The sequence below is a fragment of the Budorcas taxicolor genome, chromosome 2 (assembly GCF_023091745.1).
Source record: "Budorcas taxicolor isolate Tak-1 chromosome 2, Takin1.1, whole genome shotgun sequence".
NCBI lineage: Eukaryota > Metazoa > Chordata > Mammalia > Artiodactyla > Bovidae > Budorcas > Budorcas taxicolor.
In genome coordinates, this window is record NC_068911.1 from 93,325,449 (window position 1) to 93,335,612 (window position 10,164).

The 10,164-nt window shown below is 38.5% G+C and overlaps 1 non-coding gene across 1 annotated transcript; it reads right to left on the minus strand.

The window, feature by feature from the left end:
• Positions 1–3,807: 3,807 nt before the first annotated feature.
• TRNAS-GGA (transfer RNA serine (anticodon GGA)) lies at positions 3,808–3,879 on the minus strand. The gene has a single exon. It is a non-coding gene; the product is annotated as a tRNA-Ser (tRNA).
• Between the last annotated feature and the right edge of the window lie 6,285 nt (positions 3,880–10,164).

The window sequence follows — 10,164 nt, forward strand, 5'->3', positions numbered from 1 at the left end:
TCCAGTTCTAACTGTTGCTTCTTGACCTGCATTCAGGTTTCCAAGGAGGCAGGCAAGGTGATGTGATATTCCCATTCCCTTAAGAATTTTCCACAGTTTGTTGTGATCCACACAAAGACTTTAGCATAGTCAATAAAACAGAAATAGATGTTTTCTGGAATTCTTTTGCTTTTTCTATGATTCAACAGATGTTGGCAATTTGAATCTGGTTCCTCTGCCTTTTCTAAATTCAGCTTGAACATCTGGAAGTTCTTGGTTCATGTACTATTGAAACCTAGCTTGGAGAATTTTGAGCATTACTTTGCTAGCATGTGAAATGAGTGCAATTGTGTGGTAGTTTGAGCATTCCTTGGCATTGCCCTTCTTTGGGATTGGAATGAAAACTGATATTTTCCACTCCTGTGACCACTGCTGAGTTTTCCAAATTTGCTGCCATATTGAGTGCAGTATTTTAACACCATCATCTTTTTAGCATATTGGGAAACAAAAAAGCCTGCTGTGTAGGCACAACTAACTTGTTCAGGAAGGAGCTCTCCTTCAGCCTTGTGTGCTTTGATATGCTGCTCCAGCTCTGCAGTGTAGCAGCAGGGTGGTTGTCACCCCAAAAATCTGGGCATAGTTCTTTCTGTGGAAGGCTGAGTCCTAAGAATTCACCTTGTACATGAGTGCTAAGTCGCTTCAGTCTTGTCTGCCTCTTTGCGACTCTATGGACTGTAGCCCACCAGGCTCCTCTGTCCATGGGCATCTCCAGGCAATAATACTGGAATGGGTTGCCATGCCCTCCTCAAGGGATCTTCCTGATTCAGAGACTGAACCCACGTCTCTTAAATCTCCTGCATTGGGAGGCAGATTCTTTACAACTAGAGCCACCTGGGAGAAGGCAGTGGCACCCCACTCCAGTGCTCTTGCCTGGGAAATCCCATGGACGGAGGAGCCTGGTGGGCTACAGTCCATGTGGACGCAAAGAGTCGGACACGACTGAGCAACTTCCCTTTCACTTTTCACTTTCATGCATTAGAGAAGGAAATGGCAACCCACTCCAATATTCTTGCCTGGAGAATCCCAGGGACAGGAGCCTGGTGGGCTGCTGTCTATGGGGTTTCACAGAGTTGGACACGACTGAAGCAACTTAGCAGCAGCAGCAGCAGCAGAACCACCTGGGAAGCCCATGAATTAGCCCCAGCAAAGGAAAAGATGTTGGGCTGATACCTTCTCTCTCTATTCACCTGTCCTTCTACCTTTCATGATGCCTTAATCCAAGCTGCATGGCTTTCAATTTGCAGAGTACTAAAAATTGGGATAACCAAAGAAATTTCTACTTTGAGGAGAAAACTGGTAGGCATACATTAAATAAGATTCCCCCCCCCCCCCACCGCCATAATTCAAAGGAAACTAAGAAATTAAATCCTCAGAGAATCTGCTTTTTCTCAAATCTAATTCCTCTTTCTTTGATTTCATAGCACTCTAAAATTCCCGCCTCATCTCTGCTACTCAGGTTATCTATTATTGCATAAAAGTCCTCCAAAACCTTGTGGCTTAAAGTGACTTATTTTGTTCACAATTTTGTGGGTGAAGGCTTTAGAAAGGGTTCAGTTGGGATGCTCATCTGTGATTATACATGATTCACTTCCAAGATGGCTTCTTAACTCACATGTCTGGCCCCTCTGTACCCACTGTCCCTCTCTCTCTCTCTTTCCACATACAGCTCACTTTTCAGGACCTGTGGCATCTTCAGTTTTCCTCACAGCATGACCGTCTCAAGGTAGTCAGCTTCTTCCCTCAGACTTCCTGTTCTAGAGGACAGGAAGTAGAACCTACTGTTTCTCAAGACCTGAACTCAGAAACTGGTACATCCTGACTTATGCCCTATTCTATTTGTGATACAGGTCACAGGACCAGAGCCAAGAGAAAGAAATACAGATCTCATTTCTAGATGGACAAGTGATGAAAAATATGGAAGCTTTCTCCATCCACACATTTACCATTTTTAACTTCTGAAAATCCTGAACCACAAAATAGCTAGGAGTTCCTTCTCCTCTCCTCAGTAATACATTTAGCAAAGTTTGAGTTATTCATCCAAGTCTGGTTATGAGTTGTACACTTGCCTTTTTATTCTCCTGATTGTCCAGCAGGTAAATATTGAAACAGACACATAGGCACAACTTTCCAAGGCATGCATTACTTTCCTAAGACAGTACAATTTGAATTTATAAGAAGGACAAAATACTTTCATGACATCCTCCATAATTTACAAGGCTCTACTTTCACAATGGAATTATTATTTCATATTTTCATGTGAAACATTTCATGTTACTTTCCTTAATCCTGCCTTCATCTCCACTTTGCCTATTTTTTAATATTCTGTCAGTTTGAGAAGAAATTACACCTTTGCTAACCAAATATATCTCACTATCCAGCCTTTAGGAAAAAGAAAAAGAGAAAGGAAAGAAATAGACCCCCAAAACTTTGGAATAACTATAAAAGAGATTTAATTAGATGACTAAAGTCTCTTCTTGTGTCTGTTTTGGAAAGAGAGACATGATTTTGCCCTTTGGTTACATAAAATTTAGCATGTGTACTCAATCATGTCTGACTCCTTGCAAGCCCATGGACTATAGCCCACCAGACTCCTCTGACCATGGGATTTTCCAGAATGCTGGAAAGAACGCTGGAGTGGGCTGCCATTTCCTCCCAGGGGATCTTCCCAACCCAGGGATCAAGTCCACATCACCTGCATCTCCTGCATTGACAGGCGGATTCTTTACTACTGAGCCCCCTGGGAAGCCCAGATATGTACACACTGCTATATTTAAAATGGATAACCAGCAAGGACCTACTGTATAGCACATGGAACTCTGCTCAATGTTATGTGGTAGCCTGGATGGGGGAGGAGTGTGGGGGAGAACAGATACAAGTATATGAATGGCTGAGTCCCTTCCTGTTCACCTGAAATTATTACAACATTGTTAATCAGCTATATAACCGATATAAAATAAAAAGATTTTAAAAAGAGAAAAACTTTTAAAAGTCAAAATCAATATTCTCCCCCAGTTTATGTATCAATTAAATAAAATTGGCTACAAATAGATAAAAAACATAAAAGCATACCTACCATATCTCAGGTTAAGGAAGAAAGAGTTGTTATAGCTCAGTCATTGTTCTACCCCTTCACTGTCCATCTTCCCTTTTCTAAAGTGGCCTCTGAGGACCTTTGAGAAGATCTAAAATTCAGCAAAATGCATTTCACTCCCCTCATGAAGTGGAAGAACTTGAAATCTAATTTGAGTAAATGATTTTCCTAATAATAAGTACTCAGAGCTAACAATGTTGAGTGATTAACCTGAGCCAGTCATGCTTCTAGGGCTTGGCGTAGTTTAAAGCATCTAATTTCCACATCAACTCTGTCATGTAGACTCTCTCATTATCTTCATCTTACAGATGAGGAAACTGAAGTCAGAGAGCTTACATGATCAGAAGCAAATCCAAGACTAGAACTTGGGTCTCCTTAACCCTAAGTTCAAGGATCTTGACACTAACAGTTCTGCCTCTTTCAGAAACACCTTGAAAACCTTCCTGCAATTGAAGCTGAATTTGAGGATCAACAAAAGCATACTATTCATTTTTAGTGCTCTGTTGTCTTAGGTTCTTTCCAGGAGTTAACCTGATGTTTCGTCTTCGTGGTAAAGTCGTTCAGTCGTGTCTGACTCTTTGTGACCCCATGGACTGTAGCCCACCAGGCTCCTCCCTCCATGGGATTCTCCAGGCAAGAGTACTGGAGTGGGTTGTCATTTCTTTCTCCAGGGGATCTTCCCAACCCAGGGATCAAACCTGGGTCTCCTGCATTCCAGGCAGACACTTTAACCTCTGAGCCACCAGGGAAGCCCCGAACCTGACATTTAGTGATCTGCAAAGCTTAAAGCCTGGACAGTCCCCCATGTTCTCCTGATTTAATCAAAGCTCCAGGATGCTATAGGCCATGTGTACAGAAGTTGCCTCACACTTGGCCATTATAGGGAACTTGGGGTGTGAAAGCTCCTGAAAACAGTGGGGAAGAGAAGAGTTGATAATGCCTTTCCAGTATCTGTGTGCAGAATCAGATTTTTGTACCACCTAAGAGAATGAGATAAATTTTCTTTTTTTTTCCTTTTTATTTCTATTTCTTGGCAGAAATTGTGCCTACAACTGTATCTTGATTTTCCCCCTGAGTGTTGCAGAACTAGAATACATATTTGTTTAACTAGTGGATAAACTGGCAGCAATATCTCTGTAATGAAGTGTCCTAAAGCCAAACGGCTTGTTCCCTCCTCCCTCCCCAGGTTGCCTTGCTATTAATGGTACAAGGGCCAGCTGAAGAGTGATGGGAACAGCTGTCTGAAAATTACCGTTAAGGGTTAGACAAGAGGTCTAGGGTGTCTGAATGACCTACCAATTGGATAATCCACTTGTAGTTAATTGAGAACAAGATTCAATTAACACATTTGTACACTGTTCAACTGAAAAATTCCAAGAAGTTTAAAATCATAAAGAAATAATCCAAGTTGAATGCTTGCTATGACTGTGTTTCTGAGTGGGTGAAATTGTTTAATTTGTGTTAATATGAGGAAGAGTGATTAACTTTCTTATCTGAAGTCAGATGGGTAGCTGGGAAGATGATGGTGTTTGAAAGGCTAAGCTGAGTGGAGTCATGAAGTTTACTCAACCTTAATTTAAAACAGAAGGTTCAGATCTTGTGAATTCTGACACATGCATATAAGGAAAGAAGGAAACACACTTTTTAAATACCACTATTTTAGGTAGTATAAAGTCTTTAGCTCAAACTTATAAAGCCCAATTTAGATGATGATTCTGTCTCCTGGGATGGCCTATAAAAGTATTTGTTCAACATTTTAAGATCCTCAAATTGAAAGTGCTGTGTAAATACTGGGCCAGATTAGCTCGCCATGTGTCTCCCTATGTGCACAGAGCTTTCACTGACTTCAGTGGGTAGAATGTGGTGGGAGAATCTGGCTCATTATTAGTTTTCCTATTTTGATTTGATCAACTGTTGTCAATTACAGACATTGGTAATTACCCACAGAAAAGGAGAGGAGGGAGAAAAAAACTTGCTATCATAATATTTATCTTATCAGTTATGGTATTTTCCTATATCAAAAAAAATATTGTGATGAATTGTGTAACACAGCAAGTACTGATTTTTACAGTGCCCTTCACTTGAGTGTATTTTTATGCAGATTTTTTTGAATTTCTCAAATAAAATACCCATGACTCTATAGAGTAGTGCTGCTTTACTTATCACTGTGCCCTGTTAATCCCTCTTTTCACCCCATATTCCCACTCAGATTTGACCTTTAGATTCTGTCCCCAATTCTAACATCATGTTTGAGACTACTGCTGTCCAAAACACTTTCTGTGATAATGAAAATGTTTTATATCTACACTGCCCAGTGCAGTAGACAAGAGCCATGTGTGGCTATTAAGCACCCAAATTGTAGCTTGTGTGATTGGAAAACTGAAATTTTAATTTAATTTTAATTAATTTAAATCTAAATAGCCACATGCAGCTAGTGGTTACCACATTTCAGTGCTGTCCAAACTCATATGCTTTAATTATTGTGATAACCTATTGGCTCCTCTACTTACTGGCAGGACATTTGTCTTCAGCCTCTCCTCTACAACAGAAATTAATCATCTTTAAAGTCTGCTTTCATCAGGACATTCCCTGCCCTGCCCAGAAAGGTATGGTGGTTTCATTCAGTCTATCTACCACAGTATTTGGTATAGCAAAATTTACCCTAAATCTGACTGCCCATCAGAATCATGTGGGGACACAATTTAGAACATATAATCATTAGGCCCAAGATAGAGCCTAGGAAGCTGATTCTGATATAGCCAACTTTAAAAATAACTGATTTTGATATCTCCACTCCTCTTCATATCCTCTGTATCTTTTTAAATGTATCTATGAACACATCTTACCTGGAGACCTACAATATTCTTTGAACTTTTATCCCTCTTTTCTTTCATTCCTCACATACTCATATCCACATTCCATTCTTCTAATAACAGCTGAAGTGATCTTCTTAAAATTTAGAATAGAACAGGTTATTCTGATAATTCAAATCCTCCACAGCATCTGGATTGCCTATAGAATAAAATGAAAAAACAATTGTTCATTGTCTACCAGACCTACATAGTATGCTTCTCCTTTACCATTTAAGCCTTATTAAAAATGAACACACACATACACATATTTCCTCTTGCTTATGACTAACGTTTTCCTTCTTTGAATATATATGCATTAAGTTTCTTCCCATCTCAACGCCTTCGACTTGAGGTTTTCTCTGCTTGGACCATCCTGCCCTGGGATCTTCAAAAGGCCGTTCTCATTCTTCACATGTCAACTACCATATCACCCCAGAAAGATAATCCTTGTGCATACTATCTGCTGCCTGTATCCCATCTTAATCACTCTGTATGCAGCATCTTTTCATATTTGCAAGCACTTATTATTTCATATATTACATTTGATTAGTTTATGTGTCTATTACTTATCTACTACTACTAGAAAATAGGTCCCATAAGAACAGATATTTTATTTTTCTTATTTTAATGCTCAGTTTTTAAAATCATAATCATCTTTTCCACTCACATTGTCCTTAACCTTCTCCTCAAACACAGAGGTTTACAAACTCTAGTCTCTAGACCAGCTGTATCAGCATTACCTGAAACATGTTTGAAAGATAATTCTGTGACTCTACCCCAGACCCACTGAATCAGAAACTCTGGGGTGGGGCCCAGTGGTCTGCACTTTAGCAAGCCTTCCGGGTGATTGTGGTGATGTTGAAGTTTGTGAGCACATATGTCATAACATTCAGCAATTAATTTTCATATTACCATCTAGTTCATGGAAGTTAACTTTCCTTTCTAAAGTAACATTATTTGAAGATGCACTCTGTGAAATATTTCCGTAATTTCTGTGAGACTGGGACACACGTCATATCCTATTATATGTAGCCAAGGCACACAGTAGGGTACTATGAGCTTTATATCAGAAGCATGTTTCATTTTAACTAGTTCAAGTTGTTGGTTTTTTTTTTCCCATATAGGTTCTTTCCTGATTGACTTTTTATGTGCACTTGTGACAGAATATTAAAAGTTCCCAAGAATATTTTTTAACTTATATGCTGGGTTATATGTTTCTATAGACATTACATTCTGGTCTGAGAATGTGAAATGCATAACTTGTGCTGCTGCTTTACATTTGTTGAGCATGTCAGAAAGGGCTCAATAAATAATTGAATGGTTGCATGTGCTTTCAGTCACCTTTGGGGCATCTTGATGAAATTTGCTAACGTGTGAGACAAGATTAAAGTAATTATCCTAGTTTCAGTATTGTGCTCTAGCTGGCCACACATAGTGAGGAGAAAGTGGAGAATTTATTGTAGGGAAGTGGGTTTAACTTCCAAAAGAAATGAGAGAAGGAAAAGAGTCTGGAAGAGAGAGACAATGCAAAGTAATAGACAATGCTATCATACTCCTTTATACATTGCTTTTCCCCCTTTAATGCTTATTTGGTTGTGGATCAGTTAGACTCCTGCATTGGCAAAGAGCAGCTTAAACCAGAGGGAGAATGTGTTGGCTCATTTACGTGAAAAGCCCAGGGATATCCCACTTAAGGGCCTGCTTGACACAATGGCTCAGATGGTGTTATCTATCAATTTTTCTGCATCTTTCATTTCTGCTTTTCTCCATGTTAACTTAATTTCCATGCTTCACACAGTGACAAGATGATTGCCCTTAGCTTCTGGTCTAATTTTTCCCTAATATAACATCAGCAGAGATGAGAGGTTTGCTCTTCCCAAAGTTAAAACAAAAATCCTTGTCCTTACTGTAGTTGGTTGCAATTCTGCCATGTGCCTAATTTTGAAGCATTTATTATGGATAAGAGCTTAACATGGATTTAGTTAGTGAAGGTGTTAGTCTCTTCGTTGTGTTCACCTCTTTGTAACCCCATGGACTGTAGCCTGCCAGGCTCCTCTGTCCATGCAATTACCCAGGCAAGAATTCTGGAGTGGGTTGCCATTCCCTTCTCCAGGACATCTTCCCAACCCAGGGATTGAACCTGGGTCTCTTGCATTGCAGGCAAATTCTTTATTGGCTGAGTCACCAGAGAAACTCACTATGAATTTAGTTGCCCAAGAACAAATAATATCATATCTGGACTAGGGATTAGAATCAGTTTCATCCCCCCCCAAATTTTAAATTATTGGGAAGGAGTGGTATTCAAGAGGAACTTCAGAGAATTAGTATCAAAAGAATAGAATAGATTTTAGGAAACCAAAATAAATATGTAAATAAATAAGCAAACAAATATATATCTTCAGAGTTTGAATATGCAGTTTTAAATTAAAAATTATTTTTTCTTGGAACTTTAGTGAAATTACTTCTTTCTCTTTACAAAAAGGATTGACAATGAGAAGTCTGATTTACTTTGATTTTTATTGCCTCAAGTATAAGAGTTCACTATCATATCTAGAACATTTTAGGATGTTTTTCTTTAACCAAGGGCCTACTCTACACTTTATAGATCTTATCATATTTATTGGAGATTTGTTTTTTAAATATATATGTATTTTTAGCTCAGGGCATTTTCCTCTGTCATTTAATTGGCTATTTCCTTTCTTCCATTCTCTCTGTTTTCTCCAGCCTTTTATTATAACTCAGTATAATAGGAAGGTAAATTTCTGGATTGATACTCCATTTCTCTCACCTTTTCTCTCATAATTTGGGCATCATTCTATATTTGTGCTGTATTCTGGAAGTATGGCACAATGAAATCATCCCACTTATTTGTTTATTCTTCAGTTGTGCCTTTCTTCTGTCATTCTGTTGCTGTGCCTACATATATGGAGGGGTTTATTTTTATTATTATTTAAAAAATTTTAGCAAATACATTTTATTTCCAGAGTATAAACCTGGTTATTTTTAAGAAGTAGTATTTATATTCTATAATTAGCATTCTTTGGACATTTACAATTAGGAAGAGATATTTACTTACCCCCATCCTAAATAAAGCATGTCAGATAATATATAGGATCAAAGTGGTTTTTGATTGGTTTAGCCATAAGAGAGTAAGAATGCAAAGAAAAATAAATAAATGAAATCCCACAAAGCAATGAATAGTTCTTGGCAGAGAAGTTCTTGGCAGTGATGCATGACTTTTTTCATCCCTAGTGGAGCTGTGGGAGAGAGGTCCATGATAGATGAGTATAAGGAGTAATCAGCTAAACTTTTAATAAACTGTTATTAGTCATGTGTAGTCACATGAATGGTGGATAATAACCATCCACAGCCAGAGGCAAGTCTGTACCTAGGTACCAGCTCTTTTCTGAGTCTTCAACAGGCGCATGGATTATATGCTAAAGATTAGAGGCAGAGCACATTTGAGGCATTTGGGCATGTAGAGTTTTACCAAGTGCAAGGCAGTGTCCCCTTAAAGGGTAAATGTAAAACATGAGAGCTGGGAGAAATCCCTCCAGGGTAATTTGTACCTTCATCAAGTGCTGAAAACTGGGAGGAGGGCAGTAGAGCAAAGAACAATTTCACAAGATGTAGAAAGAAACTTCTCATGGTTTGGAAAGCTTACAAATAAGCAATAGAGCACAAAGAGATCACCAAAGGTTCAGATCCCAAATCTCAATAAATGTATAGACCCAATCTTTTCCTCAAAACATCTGAAACCAGAGGTAAACTGCATCTAAATAAACTGCAGCAAAACTCAGCTTCACTTCAACTACAGACTAAAGGTGGTCAGCATTCAACACAGGCCTGACAGAGAAAAGGACATGCTTTATACTGAAAGTAATTTTATTTCTTTAATTTCTATTGTGCTTTATTTTTATCACAAGTAGCTTGTATGTAGTCAAAAGTTATAAGATACACAAAGAAGCAGGAAAATAAGACCCATGAAAGAGAGGAAGTAGTCAATATATAGCAGCATACCCAGTGATAAGCCAGCCATTGTAATTATCAGACAGAAATATTTAAAAAGCTGAATATAGACATTAAGGTCTAGGGAAAAACAAAACAAAACAACATATGAGAAGAGTTGGTAATATCACTTGAGAATAATAATATAAAAAGTGAGAGACACACATACACGTT